The sequence below is a fragment of the Stomoxys calcitrans genome, chromosome 2, assembly GCF_963082655.1.
Source record: "Stomoxys calcitrans chromosome 2, idStoCalc2.1, whole genome shotgun sequence".
In the NCBI taxonomy this organism is placed as follows: Eukaryota; Metazoa; Arthropoda; class Insecta; order Diptera; family Muscidae; genus Stomoxys; species Stomoxys calcitrans.
The window spans coordinates 1,683,531-1,704,354 of NC_081553.1; the positions used below are offsets into that span (position 1 = coordinate 1,683,531).

The 20,824-nt window shown below is 35.4% G+C and overlaps 1 protein-coding gene and 2 long non-coding RNA genes across 6 annotated transcripts in view; 2 read left to right on the forward strand and 1 right to left on the reverse strand.

Annotated features, from left to right (window-relative positions):
- The window catches only part of LOC106089423 (homeobox protein B-H1), a 97,454-nt gene that overhangs the window by 59,633 nt on the left and 16,997 nt on the right, over positions 1 to 20,824 (forward strand). The gene's annotated exons all lie outside the window — the stretch shown is intronic.
- Positions 3,301 to 3,742, reverse strand: LOC106089425 (uncharacterized). The gene is made up of 2 exons (XR_001221607.2): positions 3,603 to 3,742; positions 3,301 to 3,533 (listed from the first exon to the last, which is right to left on the reverse strand). It is a non-coding gene; the product is annotated as an uncharacterized LOC106089425 (long non-coding RNA).
- Positions 13,406 to 13,963, forward strand: LOC106089424 (uncharacterized). The gene is made up of 2 exons (XR_001221606.2): positions 13,406 to 13,514; positions 13,571 to 13,963. It is a non-coding gene; the product is annotated as an uncharacterized LOC106089424 (long non-coding RNA).

Here is a 20,824-nt window from a genome sequence, read left to right on the forward strand (position 1 = left end):
CAGCAGTAAGTCTGCTGCTCTGAAATTGCAGTACTGCTGCTGTAATACCTGAATTACTGCTACAATAGCAACAAAATTAACTAATAATATTCCGCAGACAGTGTTTGCTATTTTCAGCAAACTTTTACGGATAGCCTCATTCTTTCGAACGCTATCGCGATTTCGGCTATCTGTAGACTGAGTTAACCCATCAACGAGGAATGAGTAGAAAAATACCCAGGAATAAAACTGTCTTAGAAAAATTCTAACTCGAGTTAGGAATTGAACGAATTAATCTAAATAAAAAAAAGTTTTTCTCGTTTATAAGGTCATGTTATGGGAGAAAATAGGCTTGCAGAAAGTCGGAAATTGTTTATAGCTCAAAAAAAAATCAAACAAACTGTTTTCTCGAAATTCTCTTATTGTATTTGACGGTTTCTATGTTAAAAACATAAATGAATGGCAATTAGTCTATTCATCTTGAAGCAGGTGCGGTATTTCGCTACCTAGAGTAAAATTTATTTTGTGTAAATTTTTAGTTGGTTTGTCGCCCATGTCATTTTCGATGGTAATTTACCCGTTTGAAAATACCACATTTACTTTAGGTTTCTCTCAGTGCATATTTATCCATTGGACGGACTATACATTATCAGGTGTTGCTCATCTCTTGTTAAACATGATCGGAGTCATGTTTTCTGATCTTTCATTAACTGAAAATTAAATTGAAAGTGGCTCGACGGCAACAGCATTGTCCCACGTGAATGGGAAGTGTCAAAAGACATTGCAGTTAACAGGCCGATACAAAAGATAATAAATTACTTGCTGGGGATCCGTAGTGACTCGGAAACGCAAAACGAAAATAAAACCAAAAAAAAAAAATCGTTAGCCAAAGTCGCAACGCATAAGGAAGTCATATACACCAAATTATGGTTGTAAAGGCACAAAACATCAAATAACATTTAAAAGGAGGTCCTTTTGTAACACTTTCCCCCGGCTGTTGCTGGCAATCCTGGGGCAAGTGGGTGATCGTTGTACACTTTCAAATTAATGGTCACAATAAATGTTTACAACATGTAAACAGCCTGTCCGAGAGCACCTCATGAATGCGGACGATGTGCCTTTGGTCATCAGACACACGCAACCCTGCCCAAAAGTTGTTTCGTTTTTGGCAAATATTTATGGTTAATAAATTACTTTAAGATATTTTTTGTTCCCCGTCTCCCTCCGTTTGTGGCAGCTCATCACAACCACCACCAGATTGCCAACCATGGAGCGTACAGTCATCCCATCCATTAACCGCGAAATGCATTGCTGCTAAATTAATGCGGGAGTTGTTTCATCTTTGGACCGCTGCGGCATTTTGGCAGCAAACAGAAGCCAACAGAAGTGTTTGTTGGTGGTCCACCAGCCGAACACTGATATTCCCAAATTTATAACTCCCTAATTAAAACTCACAGTATTTGTGTTGCGACAAAATATCCGCCACAAAAGAATACAATCCGCCAACCAAGAACACAGACAAAGCCTTCGAGGAGATTATATATGGCCCGAAATAATATGTCCGACAGACATCTACCTCATTTGTTTATTGATATGTGGTGTCTGGTATTCTGTCTTTTTGGCAACCACAAAAAAATAAACTTAGCTTTTGCGGGAAGGATAGCCAAGAGTAATTATTAATGAGCAAATTTTGAATAATTGTGGAAAAGCATTTTTTGTGTCTTCCCATCTGTAGAGGCTCGCTTATTCAACTTAACTATCAACGATTCTGTTCAATCATCCCACGCAGCACGAAGTTCCTTTTACGTGCGGATGTGCGAAGTATGGAGGAACGCAGCACTTTATTCCACCAGCTAGAAGTAGGGACAACAATTTTCGTATTGTGATGTCGAGTACAATTTAGACCACAATTTTAAGAACTCCTCAATAGATGTCCCGAACCTCTTCCGCCATTATTGTCTTGAGCGGTAAAGTTACAAAATTTTCAACTGTGACGCTTGAAAGGAAGTGTCATTCAGTGCGTGTTGTAAAATGGTGTATTGCAAGAACTCGCTTTGTCGCTGCATGATTTTCTTTGTTTATTTTTTAATGTCAGCGTTAATGAGCTGTTTTGCCTTCATTCTATTGCATTTCAATGACATTGATCATTTTGTGTCTACACCCAGTGAAAAGTTGATACCAAACGGACTCATTTCAGTACCATACGGTATTGATTAGAAAGCAACACCGTATGGTCCAAAAACGTTACCGAATGGTATGGATGAAACATAAAATGATTTGTACCGTTTGGTACTACCCTTATTATAGAGCTGGTATTGGTTTTAATACCAATATGTTATTGGTTTTACCACCAGACCGTTATTGGGTTTAGAACCAAACCGTTTGTGATTACTTTACCCACGAATGAACCAAAAAAGAACCATTGACAATAATTTTAATCTAATATTATTTCGATTACTTATGTTAGTAATTACAAAAAGTAATGTTACACCTTAACCATTCTCAATTCTTTGTATTCAGCAATTGATTCTATTTTCACCGCTTTCGAGTATTTTAGCAGGGATTTACACACTCAAATTGTAATAAAAAAATTTGTTAATTTGTTTAATAAATAATTTATAATGGCGTCAATATTTTAAGCCCAACGCTCAACAACACCTCCGGCACGATGACAATAATACAAATGTGACGCCGTCAATTCTTAATATCTGGTATTGAATTGATACGAAATGGCATTCAAAATCTTTGCCTATGACGCGAACAAAATAATACCAGGCCGTATTAGCAACGTAGCGTAATTTTTCCATCAGGGTAATATTTGTACATTCAAGTGCATATTATTTAAATCATAAATCATAAGTTTTTATGTATTGATATTTTTTTGATATTTGACCAGTTCTTCTTTAGTTTGTTTTCACTCTCGTCAAAATATAGGTAGTTAAAGATATTTATTGAAATTCTGGTATAATTAACAACTTCCCCGGATGATTTCTAAGTACGGAGTACATATTATGGAATTCCCCATTATTTCGTCGACTTTTGTTTATTTCTGTTGTTTATTTCTGTTGAAAAAATTAAATGAATTTGCGACAAAAAAATTCGTTATCTGATTCTGTCTTGAGTAATCAAACACCACTCTACAACTCAAACAGCCCTGTAGGAAATGTCAATAGTATACTGCCTTGCAATTGACTTTGTCTTCAGAACTACTGACAAATTGTACCCAAGCCCTTGCTTTTTCCTTAAGATATTTTATATGAGCTTGTCATTCAGAAGTCAATAGTGACATTGTCTATAGTAAGTCATTAAGGAATATATAGATATATTGTGAGATATATGGGACAATAGAATGTCAGTAGGGACATTCAATAGACACTTTTTAATTATTTAGTCCGTTATTTTTGAAGTTTTCACTAAATTTCAGAACTAGCTGAATAAGTCATTAAAATTTTTGGATAGTTGCCAAATGATCCGACAAAAATTGCAATGTCCAAATACATAATGTCAGATGCGTTCACCAAATCATCACCAAAAATTGTCTTCGTCTGCCGTGTCTATTATGTACAAATAAGAAGTTTAAAATTGTTTATAGAATTTGTACTACAATAAACTTATAAACTTACATATGGGTCAGCTTATATCGCTAAGTAGCATCACTTATTAAATTTGCAATTATTCCATTGTTTTTTCGAAAAGATTTATGAACCGGCAAAATAATGGTCAGCAAAAGAATTGAGAAAACGAATAAAAAAATTTTATAGTTTGCCACATGTCAATAAAAACAATATAGACAAGATTGTAGACAATTTGGTCTCAATGTCACAAAATTGGTGATTTGGGGACACTTAACCCGAGACTTCCTACAGGGAAGTAACACGCTTTTTGCATTGAAATTGCATGAACTATTATATTTAGCATATAGTATCGCATTACTTCTCGCTCGCACTCTGCCGTTAGCTTCAGGGTTTTGTATTGTTTGCATTTCCACCGCTTTCCTGTATTTGAACACGATTTTAAGCACACAAATCGTATTAAAATATTAGATTAAATTAAACCAAGTATTTTATAATGACGCAATATTTTTGGTACAAAGCTCTTCCTGCGATGACAAAAATTCAAGTGTGACGCCGTCAAGACTTAATAGTCTCCTTCATCGGGTATTAAATTGATACCAGGTGGTATTTAAAATATTTGCCAATACCGCGAGTAAAATAATACCAGCCGGTATTGGGAAAGTAAATGCATTAAGGAACAGGGGCAAACTTCTCACATATCTATAAGTGCAGTCCGATTCATGTTGAAGCCCAATGAGAAGAAGTTTTTACATGGCATAGTACCTCACAAATATCGCCAGCATTAGGAGAGGATAACGACCGCTGAAAATTTTATGATGGTCTCATCAGGATTCGAACCCACGCTTTCAGTGTCATAAGTGGACATGCTAACCTTTTCGCTATGGTGTCCTCCAAAATTGGCAAGTATTGGCAAAGTACCTTTCTTTTTCTATCAATGTACAGGCTTCGCCAGATCGACTTAAAATTTCATGAGTGTTCCATACTTTATATACACACTTCATGGGTCAATACTTGGAGTCATTACAAACGGCATGGTGAAGTTAACACACCCCATCCTCACCTGATTCAAAATATTTACATATGTATATGTACATATATCGTTGGGAATGGTCGTTGGGGACAGCTCCCCAAACACTTAAAGCGCATTGTAGTCCATCTGATTCACGCGTGAATCGAGTTAGTGTACGTTAAAGGATTTCGGCAGGCAGGCATTTTTGCGAAGTTAATTTAGAATAAATTACATTGGCCATTAGCCAGGAAACCGAAAAGATTTCGAAGGCCGGACAGACATTGGGTCGAAATTTAAAAACTTTGTTGTGGCTAAAGATTTTGTATTTTTATTATTGGCCCATCATTTGGTGTGCTATATTTAAGGCAATATTTTGAAGTTTCAGTTGAGCCAAAAATTCACAAATGTTAAACATTCGTTGATAACATTCATTGGAAAACACGTTGCTGAACAAAACATTGATGGTGTTACTCAATTTGTTAAGTGGCTTTGGCGGTGTGTGAATTTCAGTTTGAGGGGCATGAGCACTGCTACATTTGGTTGCTTTGAGCCTTTGGAATATTCAATATTTGAATCTGAGATTCCACAACGACATGGGAAGGAGAGAAATACAGCAGTTAAGCCACGACATGGAACACTGACCACAACAAAGGCGACGATAGTAGCGGCAACAACAGTAACAGCAAAGTTTTGTCCAAGCTACCACTGCAGCCACAGAGGCAGTGGTCTTCAGGATTAAAATTAGTTTTTGATTATGCTTTCGAGCTTCTGGAAAACGCAATTTGCTTATAATCACCGCCGCTTTTGCCGTTGTTCCTGTTGCTGCTGCTGCCACTTTAAGATTCAGGCGGCCAACTTGAAAAATATTTATGTATGAAATATGACGGCATTCAAATGCCGGCATTTACGATTTGATGCCGGTTTCATTGAAGATTTTTTGTTTTTGCAGTTTTGACCGGGCCATTCAATCAAAAGCATATGGAATGTAGTGTGAGACAATTAGGCAATAAGGTGTCCTGACGGGGAGTGCGGTCCTAAGTAATTATACCTTTTAAAAAGATTTTATTGGTGGGTCCCATTTAGCTGTTGGCCATATTAAGGTCGGTTAACCTAAAGTCCCAAAAGAAGACTTCATTGATGAAGGTCGTTTGCCGCGTAATTTTAAGGATTTAAAAAATTCCAAAAAATGTTCCCCCTTCACGCATAGATCCAAACCACAAATATAAGCAATAAAAAGTTGTGATATAGATGTGCCTTGGCCGAATATTTAAAATTTTTTAGGGTAACGTGACACACTCTCACCGGTATTCACAAGACTTAGTGTGGATTTGAAATAGGTTTTATATGGGCGGATTTTCCTGCCATGTTGCCACTCACTGTAAATGCTAAATGGTTATATCTTTTAGCGTTGAGAAGACGATATAACGAGCGAAAAACACCGAATATTTGAATTATATATAATCAGTTACACAAATAAGGTTGGTGCTATGTTCGATTTTCGAGACATTTTTCGTGTTTACTTTTTTTAGATAATAGATTTTGAAGCAAAAACACTTGCCGATTTTATTCAGTAGGACATTCTCAATAACTTATGAAACAATTTTAATGAGAGTATTATGTCATCATTGAGATTTATGCAGTGTTTCAAAAATGTAGTCTAGAATAATAGTTGTTTTCAACTGTGAAAAACGAAAAAAGTACCAGGTAATTGGAAAAAAAATCCAAAATCAAGGACCAATGCACCTTGGCCAAAAAATACAAATTTGGCCCATGAACATTCCACTAAGGAACAGAGGCAAACAACATCAGTTTATATGGGGGCTATATCAGGTTATGAACCGATTTAAACCATCTGTTGAAAGATAAAGCAAAAAAAAAATTGAAAAAATCTATAATGTATATTGAAAAAAGAACTTTAGTTTTGTGTATGTTAAGTTGATGTGTTGGCATTTAAAAAATTGTATTAGTTATGTGGCATTGTTTTATTTGTGCGACATTAGATGAACCAGGCCGCGCTTTCCTTTACCCTGTATTACCTTTTACTTGAGTACTTTATTGTCATGGTCTGTAGGTTAGGTTAGGTTGAAAAGAGGGAGCAGATATTAATCTGCCCCATGCCACTATGGACACACACCTAAGCCAGTAATCGGCTTGTTGTGCGCTCTAAACACTAAAAAGTAACGTCGAAAAATAAAATTTGATGTAAGGAATTCTGTGCTACTGACAAAATCCTCTATTGTTTTCCATACCACTCTCCTAAGTTGGTTCATGTCCCCACCTAAGTACCGGTGTCTGTTCCCCACGAAAGCCGGACAATGACATATGAAAGACTAGAACGTCTCATCATGCACATGCCCTACACATGCCATCACTTGCCGGTGTGGTTGATCTGCGTTTAGATTCACAATTGCTTAAGTTTTTCTATGGTCCTAGTCCAGTCTTGGTTTCAAATTATACATGGATGTCATAACCGATCATCACATGAAAAAAAGTAAGAATTGCGTTGCGAAATTCTGTCCTCCAGGTAGACCGGTTTATATGGCAACTGTATCAGAGTAGAAGGCGATATGGAAATCAATATTTTAGTCATATTGGCTCCAAAAGACCACTCTGCTTCATAAGGTAGTCAAATTTATTTACACATATTTTATTTTGAAAACAAAATCCACAAATTCTGATATCGCTGTCGAATATCGAAATCTGAAATATGTGTAAATACTCCACGGGAAATGTATAGTCAATTACCCCAAATATACCAGTCCTAAACTGGAGAAGTAGTTACCTGTCACAGGACATATACTTCAGGGAATTAAAAGTTTTTGAGAAATTCTTTTGAATTTAACACTTGCACATATTTAAATATTATTTCGCTCCCATTTTCTTGCAATTGAAACATTACAACTTTTGTTGAATTTGGTTCATCTTGAAACACCCATACAGTCGACTGCTGTTTACTTTCGGGCTCATACGCGTAAATCCACGATTCATCACCTCTCACGATATCACAGACGTGTTTCAAAGCACCGCAATCATATTTTTGCAACAATTCTTTCGACCAATCTACACAAGCCTTTTTTTGAGCGATTGAACAATTGTGTGGGATCGAACACGAACAAATATTTTTGGCGGTCAAACAAAACATTAGTACCACTTAATATACATGTTTACATTAAAATAAATAAAGAATAACATTTTCAAAGTTTCATATAAAACTAGGTCCAATCCTAAACTAAGCCAATGCACACCATCTTGATTATATTTCTGTTACACTTCAAAATAAAGAATCTCTGTTCAAATGAGTGGCGATTTGGATAAAAAATCTATAAAATCCTTTAAAATTCTTTGAAGTCTTCTTAAAATTCCAATGTCTTTAGAGTAAATCCTCATAAAAATCAATTTCGAATCACCGAAATACAAAAGCAACAACAGCACCTTATTCATTTTAGAGCCGTACAGATTAATCAGATTCAACACTAGCAGCGATGATCTCGTCGATGAAGGACAAAACCCGTGAAGTAATACTCCATTGTTATGTGCGGCGTGTGAACGAAATTTTATCTCAAAGATCTCCAATTGATGATGTTCAGATGCTTTGAAAAAGCTGAGCCAATGGTGATTGGTAACAAATTTGCTTTTAATTCTTAATCAATAACGTCGACAGGGGATCAAATGGGCTCAGTAGCCATAAAAGGGACGCACTTAATGGCCACGGTTGCAGAGCAATTTCAAATGGGCATGTGGCGATCCAGATCGTTCGATAACATTGCTGTCAACGGCAACGACGATGATCTTGTTGCTCTGTGATTTGTGTTTTGACGCTTTCGTTCTTAATTGAAGCGAGAATAGAGGAAGCAGTTGCAGTCTATTGATTTTTAACACAGAGTACCGCATTGACCAATAACCAATTTTCAATGATTATTGTTATTGCCTCCAGTGATGCTGCTCGATTCGTCGTTGTGAGTGTTTTGATACAAGTGAGCATAGATTTAAACGTAATTTATTGGAAATTTCAATGGACCCCAACAATCCATAACAGTTGATAATTGAATACATGCTTCCATTCATTCATGACAAATTAATAGCATCCATTAAAAAGAGGTGAAGACTTCATACTAGTGTGGAATAAAATAAACATATCGTGGGGAATCGTAGATAATAAAATTGGTACGTTGAAGTACGCAAATGGAAATTAGCTCCTTAAACATAAGCTTGCAAATTAAGATGGGAAAGGAGAGTCAAAAGCCGGTCGTAGCCCACTGTACCCTTTTGCCAAGACGAGAGCATGCTATACTTTAAAATACCTTTCATTTGATATTCATATTGTCCCAATCGGTAAATATGTCCTGCTGGGGGGTTTTGGGGGGTGGGGAAGCCCTTCAGACGCCAAAGAATACATTTTATATGAGATTTGACTCTACTTTAAGATACCTTTCATTTGATACCACAATTGCCCAAAGCGGTAAAAGTGTCCTAGCGGGTGATGTTTTGGGGGTGGGGGACCTCCCGGACACTAAGGGTGACATTTGTGTGTCAAGTTCGTACTATAATCTTAAATACCTTTCACTTGATGCCCATATTGTCCCAATCGGTAAACATGTCCGTTCAGTTGGGGTTTGGGATGGGGCGTCCCCCCAAGTTAGTTGACCCAAAAATTTTATACCAATTTCGTGTGTTTTGGGTACCATAAGGTGGCATGCAAAATTTCGTTGAAACGGGTGCACCAATCTCCGAGACCTGCCGTTTTTAAAAATTTTGTTAAGGACCACCGGACCCTCCGCCCCGCTTCGGATACCAAAAACAGAAGTAACCTATATTCACCGGGGGGTCTACCATCTGTGAAAATTTCATTAAAATCGGTTTACCAGTTTTCATTTATTTCATTTATTAACCAAATATGTAATATAAAGCAAATAAGGCCCATAAAAAGTCTATACGGAACAGACAAACAAACAAAGCTCAACGATTTCGTCCTCTACTCCCAAATACCTTTCATTTGAGCCTTATATTGATGTGGTCGATAAATATATCCGGTAGGGGGTATTTTTTGGGGTGTGATGGACGCATATATATCGTGATCTAGTCACAAATAACTTTCATTTGAGCCCCATATTGTCATTATTTATTTATATTTCCATTTGGCTTTGGTGGTGGCGCGGCCCCCCTAGATAACCCAACCCAAGTAAGGATACCAAATTTCTGTTTTTGAATTATCATAAATAAACTAAATATCGTTCAATTCGTCCCACCCATCTCCGAGATCTGACGTTTTTGGAAATAAATTGGTAAAGGAAGGGTCCGCCCATTAAATTTTATATATTAGATCTACTTCATTCTTTTGGTTTTGGTGGTGGATTAGAGTTGCCAAACCCATTGCCCCGTAAGTGGATATCACATTCATACTCTACTCCCAAAAACCACATTTAAGCTACATATTGCTATAGTCGGTATATATGTATGGTGGTGCTGTAGGGTATAAAAAGAATCATGTCAATATACCTATTTGCCCATCCGAGCATTATTATTTCGTTCCATTTTCATAAAGTGGGGGTAAAAAGAAAAGTTGTAAATGCTTATTTGACTCATTTCGATATCAAACCAACCCGTTAGCTTAAGGCCAATTTTTTTTGCTGAATTTCAAAAGTTTCACGCTGGTAAATCAAGACATGTCATGTTCTCAACAATTTAATGTATATCTCGTTATATCCTAGCCATAATAAGATCGTGGTAGCCAAAATACCAAAAAAAATTTTTAAGTACTGCTGTTTTCACTGCATTATGTCAGATTTTATTGCACACATTATTGCCTGGTATGAGATGAGACAGAATTCTTGACTCAAGGTTCCGACTTGTGTATGCAGATGTTAATAATGTATGAACAAAAAATTTTACTTAGTAATCACAGCCAATCTTTTTTTATATTTTACTCCACAGTTTATAGTAGGTTTCCTTTAGTTAATCCAATATTCCTTGGTTAGCAGAAGTAGCACAATTGTTTTCCAAATGGTTGTCTCACATATGTTCTTTTGCTGTTGGCGATGACTGCAAATATTCAAAGACCAATGTTTCTAAGCAAGAAACATATGCAGCAAAGGCGCAAGAAAAAAACCAGTAAGCAAAGGTAAAAATCGGGCGGTGGCGACTGTATAAAACCCTACACCTACCCTATAAGTACAATGTGAGAGCTATATCTAATTCGGAACCAATTTTGATGAACCTCCGCAGATGTTTTCAGATGGGTTAATAATCAATCCGTTTCAAATTTCGAACAAATATGGTCAAACTGTGATACTTAAGGTTGAGAAATGACAACGTTATTGGAAATTACCCATAATCTGACAAACATGGGAGCTATATCTAAATCTAAACAAATTTCAACCAAACTTCTAAAACTAGGCCTATGGAATGAAATTTGATGAAATTCACCAGTAATAAACTTCGAGAGAATTGGTTAACAAATGAGCACTTTATTGCAATATTTCTCAAAATCGGACGAACATATGTGCAAGCTGAGAACCGATTTCGAACAAAATTCATAGATATTGAGGTGGTCAACGAGGAAAGCGTTGTACAAAATTTTGGGAAGTTTTGGTCAATAAATGCGCTTGCATTGGCTGTAGGAGTGAAAAAATGCGATATATATATATATATATATATATATATATATATATATATATATATATATATATATATATATATATATATATATATATATATATATATATATATATATATATATATATATATATATATATATATATATATATATATATATATATATATACATATATATATATACGTGTGAGAGCTATATCTAAATCTGAACCGATTCTTATGAAATTCACCGGTAATGTGGAGAGTCAAGAGAAAATCAGTCCGTCCAAATTTTTAATAAACGGCCACATTATTGCAAATCGGACGAACATATTTCCATATATATGTTTGTTCCCTATATCCAAATTTGAACCGATTTTTTCCAATTTTAATAGGCTTCGTCTCTAGGCCGAAAAACATGCCTGTACCAAATTTGAAGACGATCGGATGAAAACTGCGACTTATAGTTGTACACAATTGGACAGACGGACAGTCAGACAGACGGCCATAGCTAAATCGAATCGAAAAGTGATTCTGAGTCGATGGTACACTTATCAATGGTTCTATCACCTTCCTACTGGATGTTACAAACAAATGCACTAAATTATAATACCCTATACCACAGTGGTGGTGTAGGGTATAAAAAGACCCTTAGCAATGAAATGCTTGTTGTCACTTTGATAGATATTCTCTGACGATATTTATTGAATTCATTACGACTTTAGGGCTAGCGGTAACAATCAAAGCAGAAATGAAAAAATTAACATCCATATGTACGTACGCATGCTTGCTGAATGTTATTATCATTCCATCGACGAGACAACAAACAATTATTTAGGCAAGAAATGAATATAACAAAGTCAATTATTGCAGACATTAATGGTACTCTCATTAATTGCAGAGCAATGCATTACAATAAAAAATCATACAGAAATAATGTTAATAATAATGAACATGTCTCTATTCTCTTCGATTTCATGTAATCGGCAACATGAAAGTCTATTTTGCAAAAAAAAAATCGGATTTGCCAAATTTTTTGTTGTCGTCATTATTACACATAAAAACCGACCGCCTTATTCACGCAATATACCGAATTTTAAGGGAAATTTCCAACGATGTATAAAAAACTTTTCCCAACTCGGATTATATCTACTCTTAATTCTATCTAGATTTCACTAAACTCGGCGAAAAATTCTCTATTTGCGAAATATACCCTTATATGGGAGCTTCATCAAAATATTGATCCAAATGCCCATGTTTAGACTAATGTCCCTTTTTCGCCGTTTGGACCACTGTGCTGTGTGTGTTACCCGTGGAAGCCGGGCAATGACAAAGAAAATTCTTCAACGTCTCATTATCTTCGCGTAAGTTAGCTCATAGTCCTATGTGTCCGTCCCACTGTACACTTACTTTAAAATCTATTACAAGTTCAACAAAGTTTAGTAACAGTATTGTCCAAAACACGAAAACACTGCTTCATTGGGGCATTACGATGTTGTATTCTACCAGAAATATATTAATTAGCAATAGCCGTCACCAATTTAAGACATTTAACAGTGACTTGAACGTAGCACGGTTTTGCCATATCGAAAAAATCTTGGAAATAGTTCTAAAACTTTGGTGTTTTCCCATATGTATAATTTGGGGATCCTAGAGGTTCCAGAGGCTGATCCATGGGGCTTGAATGTTGGTCACCTGGAGTATGTGAAATTTCAGGTTGCTTGTTAAAAAAAAAGAATCAGGCTGATCAGGCCAGATCTCATGAAATTCTAAAACAATATGTATATCTCTAACGGTTTTAGAGTTATTGGACTTATACCAAACCATTAGTCAAGGTATCGTCGGTTTTCTAAAATTGTGGGACTATTTCATTTCACTTAAATTTTTTGAAAGCTTACAAAATTATTTTTTTTATTTGCTTATAAACTTTTTTAGTTTATTCCGCTATGATATGTTCTGTATTAACTATGCAATTCAAAATAACTATGTAATTCAAAGATTGATCAGTCACTATCATTTATAAGAGAATATCTTGCTGTGTTGGTATGAAAAAAAAAAATAAAATGAAATCGCAAATGATTTAAAGGATCACTTGTCTCTGAGCGTAACTAAGCATATAATCTCCAGTCGACTCTATTTGGACTTACTATACAGCAAATTATTGTTATAAATTTCCCAATACTACTATAGAAGACTATAGTAGTCCATCTTTTTCCATTCATTTACACTTGAAACTCATTTCTAAATTTACTTGGCACTTTCATGCCATTGCCACTGTAAGGTGGCCCTTTTCATTGATGGCTATCTGGCTTGTTGTGCTTTGGGTTAGGATTTTCCCAGTTTGTTCTGCCCATGATTTGGTGTGTGCGTATCTAAATTCAATTAATTTGTATTAATTAAAAAGTCTTGTGTTAAGTTTAAATTAACATAAATTCCCTTAATTGCTGTTTGCTGCTATGGATTTGTTGTGGTCGGCACCCAATTGAATTCGGATCGCATCTGGACGAACGAAAGGAAAGTGAACTCTCCAAAGGCATCTACTATACACATTGAATAAAAATTCGCTTCCCAGACATGGCTACTGTTTTCCCATTTAGTGGACTGGAGTTTCTTGTAAGTGGGGAGCTTAGTGTTAATTACAGAAGCGTAATTGAGGTATTTAATCGTACAAACTCCATCATTCATCTACATTCGCTCAACTACATTAAAACTTCCAAATTACGTAAATATTTGTGAGCATTTCAAATTGTTGATGTTTACCATAAATTTAATAGTAATGAAATACTTCCGAATATTTGAAATGGCTTAAGGCTACCCTTCGTTGTCGTGAGTTAAATTATAATTAGTTTATATATATATATTTTTTTTTTTTTGAGGATTTGATTTGGCTTTTTGAAAATGAATAGTTTTTATAATATTTGTAAGCTTCATTCGCACTTGATTGATTGGTTTACTGTATTTGTTGTCTGCATTCAAAATATAGCAGAAAGGATACAGCATTTTATAGATCCACAGTGCCTTCCTGTGTTAACCCAATGTTTGGGGGCAAAAATTTTACTCCACTACCACAGGCCTTTCATGGAAACGTATCCTGTTTCGAACGACCTACATATACTTTTGGCGTCTTGACTTGACAGACCAAATAATGAAATTTTGTGGATTTTCTACAAATCCTTTTTTTTGAGTTAGCTTTAAAATACGCGTACTACCAGTTAGAACACCAGACTCCGATTTGCCAACGTAGGTTCAAATTCCCCAGTAGGGGAATTTTTTTTTTTTTGGTTATTTTTTTTTACATGTTTTACAAATTTTAAATTTAATGGATAAATGTGTCTTTAAATTAAAATAATATTTGTCCGAATTTTATTACAAAAATCCGCAAAATACCAATTTCGTGGAAAGATGGTTTCAAAATCGGCACTTTTTATTAAATTCGCTGTGCATATTTGTATAAATATTTGTAGTTTTTTTTTACCTAAACCTATGGGACATAAGGAGTAAAAAAACAAATGCCCAAATGGGGGATCTGGGCTTTGGAATTTGAGAACTCAAGGGGATTTTTTCAATTTCTTGTACCCGTGTGGTACCCGCCATCGTAGGATGGGGGTATATTCATTTTATCATTCTGTTTGCAACACATCGAAATATCCATTTCCGACCCTATAAAACATATATATTCTTGATCAGCGAAAAAATCTAAGACGACCTAGCCATGTCCGTACGTCTGTCCGTATGTCTGTTGAAATCACGCTGCAGTCTTTAAAAATAGAGATATTGAGCTGAAACTTTGCGCAGCTTCTTTTTTTGTTCATAAGTAGGTAAAGTTCGAAGATGAGCTATATCGGACTATATCTTGATATAGGCCGATCCGCCGATTTGGGGTCTTAGGCCCATAAAAGCCACATTTATGATCCGATTTTACTGAAATTTGAGACAGTGAGTTGTGTTAGGCCAGTGGACATAATTTTTTAAATTTGGCCAAGATTGGTCCAGATTAGGATATAGCTGTCATATAGACCGATCTCTCTCCATTCACGGTTTAGGGTCCATAAAGGGCGCATTTATTGTCCGATTTCGCCGAAATTTGGGACAGTGAGTTGTGATAGAACCCTCAAAACTTTTCTTAAATTTGGCTCAGATCGGTCCAGATTTGGATATAGCTGCCATATAGATCTCTCTATTTAAGATCTTGGGCCCGTAAAAGGTGCATTTATTATCCGATTTCGCCGAAATTTGGGACAGTGAGTTGTTTTAGGTCCTTCAACATTCGTCTTAAATTTGGCTCAGATCGGTCCAGATATTGATATAAATAGCTGTTATATAGACTGATCTCTCGATAGAAAGTTTCGGGACCATAAAAGGCGTATTTATTGTCCGATTTCGTCGAAATTTTCACCGGATTATGACGAAAATTGGTTTACATATATACCCTAGGTGGTGGGTATCCAATGTTCAGCACGGCCGCCTTTTAACTAGTTTTACTGTCACACTATATACATTTTGACATAATGACCAGATGTGGAGACTTTTTTTGGCAAAGTCGTTGTAAATATTGCCACAAATCCAAATCGAAAATCGAACTACAAATGCCTTCGTAAATTGCAAAATACGAAGCCAATTAAAACCCGTATATCCCCGAAACTAGTGAAGATATTGTAGGGATTTTGAGCACTATCCAGAAAAAGAAAGCATTTCGAAAATCGGACCACAAATGAAGATTTGGCAGCCCGAACAATTTTTCCAAAGGCCAAGGTAAACAATTTTAAGGGCCTTCCAAGAGGTGCCCGGACCACATAGGGCCTTAAAATTTTGCACATGATCTCGATCTCGACACCTCAGCTTTAATCATTTCAAATTTCAACGTGTTATCTATCAGTTGTCAAATAACATATTTTTTATAAGTTTTTTTTCGATTTTTCGCCCACTGTGTAACGCCAGTTTATGATAATGGTGCATGATTTTGCAACTTCTTTTTTTTTCAGTGTATTGCCTTTCTGTTCAAATACATTTTGCTCACGTGTACAACTCTACTACACATCAAGAAGTTACAAACTCTAAAAACTGTATATATTTATTTGAAGTCAGATATAATTTCGCCGTTGTGCCATCATTAACTTAAACATCAAAAACTATGAGGAACAATACTCATTCGAACCCACCAAAACAACAAATTCCATCGCATTTAATGTTCAATAAAGGGCGTTCAAATGAATTAAGAGCAAAACAAACATTTACCAAAAACGCCAGTTACAGATCCATACGAAAATTCGACATATAGAGGGAAGTGTGCGTGTGTGTGTGTGCTTGTGTGATATAAAAATTTTAATTTTGTATGTGTTGACACCAACAAACACAAATATTTGCTTTGGCTGCATCCACAAGAGAGAAAACAACAACCACTTGGGGCGAAGCAATTGCCAAGATAGGAGGAGGACATTCTCGGGACCGCTTTAAACAATACCAACAACGCAGAGAGCACATAAACGCAGCTGGCGGGTTGAACAAAAAAAAAAAAAACTATGACAAATGAGCACTGACCACGAGGGCTAACCGACATATTACAGCATACGCGCCATTATAATTGTAAATGTTTGTGTCCGAAATGCTTTCGGCCATCGGCCACTGAAGAGAGCAAGGAAATTACCCCATTTACATTCCTTATAAATACTGAATGCTTCTGTCCAACGAAATGATATCAATTTAAAGCACTTTCGCACCCAAAAATTGGTCTGTTCGAAAACATGAACAACAGGCAAAATATACGTGTTTAAGTAAACAATAATTAAAGGAAATATTGCTGTCGCTGGTACAGTAAAGTAAATTGAAAGGATAAAAACCAAATAAACATGGGGGCAATGTAAACAAAGGACGTACCAATTAGGGCAAGAGTTTCGAGTTAAATAAGAAACAACGAAAAGGTTGGTCAACATGATCACTTAGTTTTGCGAGCCATATTTAAAATGACAAACCAGAAAATTCGCCAGCTTTTCTTAGGAAGAGAACTATATGTACCGGCATACAAATTATGTACCCTCAACTACACAGAAAAAATATAACAAAAATGTTTTTCAATCAATAATAAAGTTCAAAATAAAAAGTTTCCAATTAAAAAAATTATTGATTCAATTAGTTTTAATTGAATCTGAGCTTTTTTCTATTACTATTATGATTGGAAATTTAGCCAAATGTATAATTTTCAGTTAAGTAATTAATTCTTTCAATCATTGTTTTATATGAATCGGGATTTTTTTAACTAAAATATGATCTTAGACACTATAAAGTATATTTTATTTTTTGTCCTACACATTGGCATCGTTTTTCGTAGCGTTGGATGGGAAAAAATTTGTAAAAATAAGTCTGCCATTTGGGAACGGATGAAAATTATGGTGTTGACTTTTTACAACCTCATATCCCTGATGAGGTTTTATTTAAGATTATATAAAATCTTACATATACATGCGCACAAAATGATAAAAAAAATTTCCCAAGAATTTAGTTCAAAGCGGTTTGGGCGTGACCTTTTTTAATATTTTAAAGGAATAAATGTATTTTAGTGTTTAGACAAAAGTGCATTCATTCGTGCAACAGAAAATAATTTTTGATAATAATGAACAGGTCCTAAATTGAATTGCCGGGTAGAAATGTAACTCATATTTTTGCGCCATCCAAGGATTGAGGTCTCTACTGTCATTTTACTGAAAAATGCTGATTTTGCTAACTTATGACCGAAGCATCAAACTTTGGTGTATAATGCATCTAAACATTTGGCAGCTATCCAAATCAGTTAACAAATTTAAAAACAGTTGAGAAACGCCTTCACAATCAACAAATTAAGCGACGGCACTCTGCGAAAGTTTCAATGAAAAAATTTGTTAGTCGTATTTCTTGGACGCTATAAAAGATATCCCGCACACAAAAGCATGAATGCGCGTTTGGCAGTAAAACTTAATTTTGTACTTTGGTGATCAACTTCGAAGGCCTACCAAAGGACCTATGGCCCTCAAATTTTCAGTAATCAATTAAATCCCTATTATAGCTTAACATATACTATATACGTACTAAATTACATGGAAATAGTGGGTGCGCCCTTCGAAGTGCGACTAACTCAAAATTTTAGTAACGTTCGCACATTTTCATTGTTTAAATTGGCTTTTAAACTAACTTTGCAATAAAAAAATTTGAATTTTAAAAAATTCTATTAAATCTTAAATTGATCCTATTAAAAAATTAATTAGAAATTTCCAAAATTTTCCATCAAATCCTTAAATAAAAGGGCTTTTTAAAGAGAAAATTTTCAATCACCTTTTCCAAAAACTGTGATTGGTATTATCATTTTTGTGATTGCTGCAAATTTTATTTAAAAAATTAATTGCATCAATAAATTTCGTGATCGAAAACAATTACTATTTTTTTTCTGTGTATGACGGTACTATACTATTTAATTGTTAAGGAAAAAGATTGTAACTAAAACTTCACAAATCCGTGTATTCATATGAAATATTTAACTCCTTTACTTTGGTTCGAAAATTTTCAATCAAATTTTAAATTGGATCAATAAAAAAATTATTTCAAATGTTCACAAATTGCATCGTTGTTTTAATTACCCATAGGATGGGGATATAGTAATCTAGTAATTCCGTTTGTAACACATCAAATTGTTGGTCTGGAACCCCATAAAGTGTATATATATTCTTGATCGTTTTAAAATTTTAAATTTATATTAGTAAGTCTGTCCGTCCCCCGCCATCCGTCTGTGGAAATCACGCTAGCAGTCGAACGAATAAAGATAACCGCTCGAAATTTTACACACATTCTTCTTATTAATGTAGGTGGTTGGGGATTGCAAATGGGCCATATCGTGATAGTAGCACCCATATACAATGGTCGATTAACTTGTCTTCTTGGGCCTCTAGAAGCTGCAGTTACTCTCTGATTGGGCTGAGTGTTCTTATGACTTCCAACGATCGTTCCAAGTATGGTTCAAATCGGTGTATAACCTAATATAGCTTCCATATAAATTCATCTCCTGGTTGGGAACTTTGAGCCCCTGAATACCGCAATTGTTGTTCGACTTGAGTGAAATTTGCACGTGGTGTTCGGTTATGACTTCCAATAATCCTGCCAGGTATTGTCTGCATCGGTGTATAACCTGCTATAGGTCTCATATAAACCGATTTTACGAGTTGACATCCAATAAGCCGCAATTTTTATCCAATTGGGCTGAAATTTTGCACGTGGTGTTTTGCTACGACTTCGAACGGTCGTGCCAAATAGGGTCCTAATCGGTATATAATCTCCCAATTTGAACTTGGCTTGATCTTCTAGAAGCCGCAATTGTTCGCCGATTTGCCTCAAATTTTACATGTAGTGTTTTGTTGTGACTTCCGACATCCTTGGTAAGTATTGTCCAAATCAGTCTATAATCTTTTAAAGCTCCCACAAAATCCCATCTCCCGAATAGCATTCAATTGCTCCTGGAAGCATTAATTTTTGATTTGACAAAAATTTGGTACGCAAAATACCATTATGACCTTCAAAAAAGTTAAATTTCGGTTCGGCCAAACTTTTTTAGTTGTTTTAATTGAAAATATTAGCAATTACATATCTTTTTCAAAAACGGTGATTGAAGTCAAGATTCAAGATCGGCTTATTTGGCAGCTATATCAGGTTATTGTCCGATTTGAACCATGCTTAGCACAGTAGTTAGAAGTCGTAACAAAACTCGTCGTGCAAAATCTCAGCAAATTTCAGAAATTGCGTCCTCTAGAGGCTCAGGAAGTCAGGACCTCAGATCGCTTTATATATCTGCATATCAGGTTATGGACCAATTTCAACCATACTTAGCACAGTAGTTAGAAGTCGTAACAAAACTCGTCGTGCAAAATCTCAGCAAATTTCAGAAATTGCGTCCTCTAGAGGCTCAGGAAGTCAGGACCTCAGATCGCTTTATATATCTGCATATCAGGTTATGGACCAATTTCAACCATTCTTAGCATAGTGATTGGAAGTCACAACGAAACACTTCATGCTAAATTTCAGCCTAATGGGATAAGAATTGGGCCTTCTAGTGGCTCAAGAAGTCATGATCGGTTTATATGGCTGCTATATTAAAACATGGACCGATATGACCCATTTACAATCCCAACCGGCCTACACTAATTGGAAGCATTTGTGCAAATTTTCAAGCGGCTAGCTTTACTTCTTCGAAAGTTAGCGTACTTTCGACAGACAGACGGACGGACGGACATGGCTAGATCGACTTAAAATGTCATGACGATCAAGAATACATATACTTTATGGGGCCTAAGACGAATATTTCGAGCTGTTACAAATAGAATGACGAAATTAATATACCACCACCTATGGTGGAGGGAATAACAAGTAGAAGCGCGATAGGTTCTTTGAATAACTTTTTCAAATATACAGGGTGGCTGATGAATATTGCTACAATGATGAATATTGCTACATTTTTTTTTCGGTGTATGGAATACATTTTTCTTTTATTCATGTTAAATTAAATTATTAAATTAATTATTAAATTATTATTAATTAAATTAATTAATTAATTAATTAAATTAATTATTAAATTATTATTATTAAATAGAAAAAAAGTTATTAAATTTTTTTTTGGTAGCGGCTTTCATCAGCCACCCTGTATATGAGCTTCATG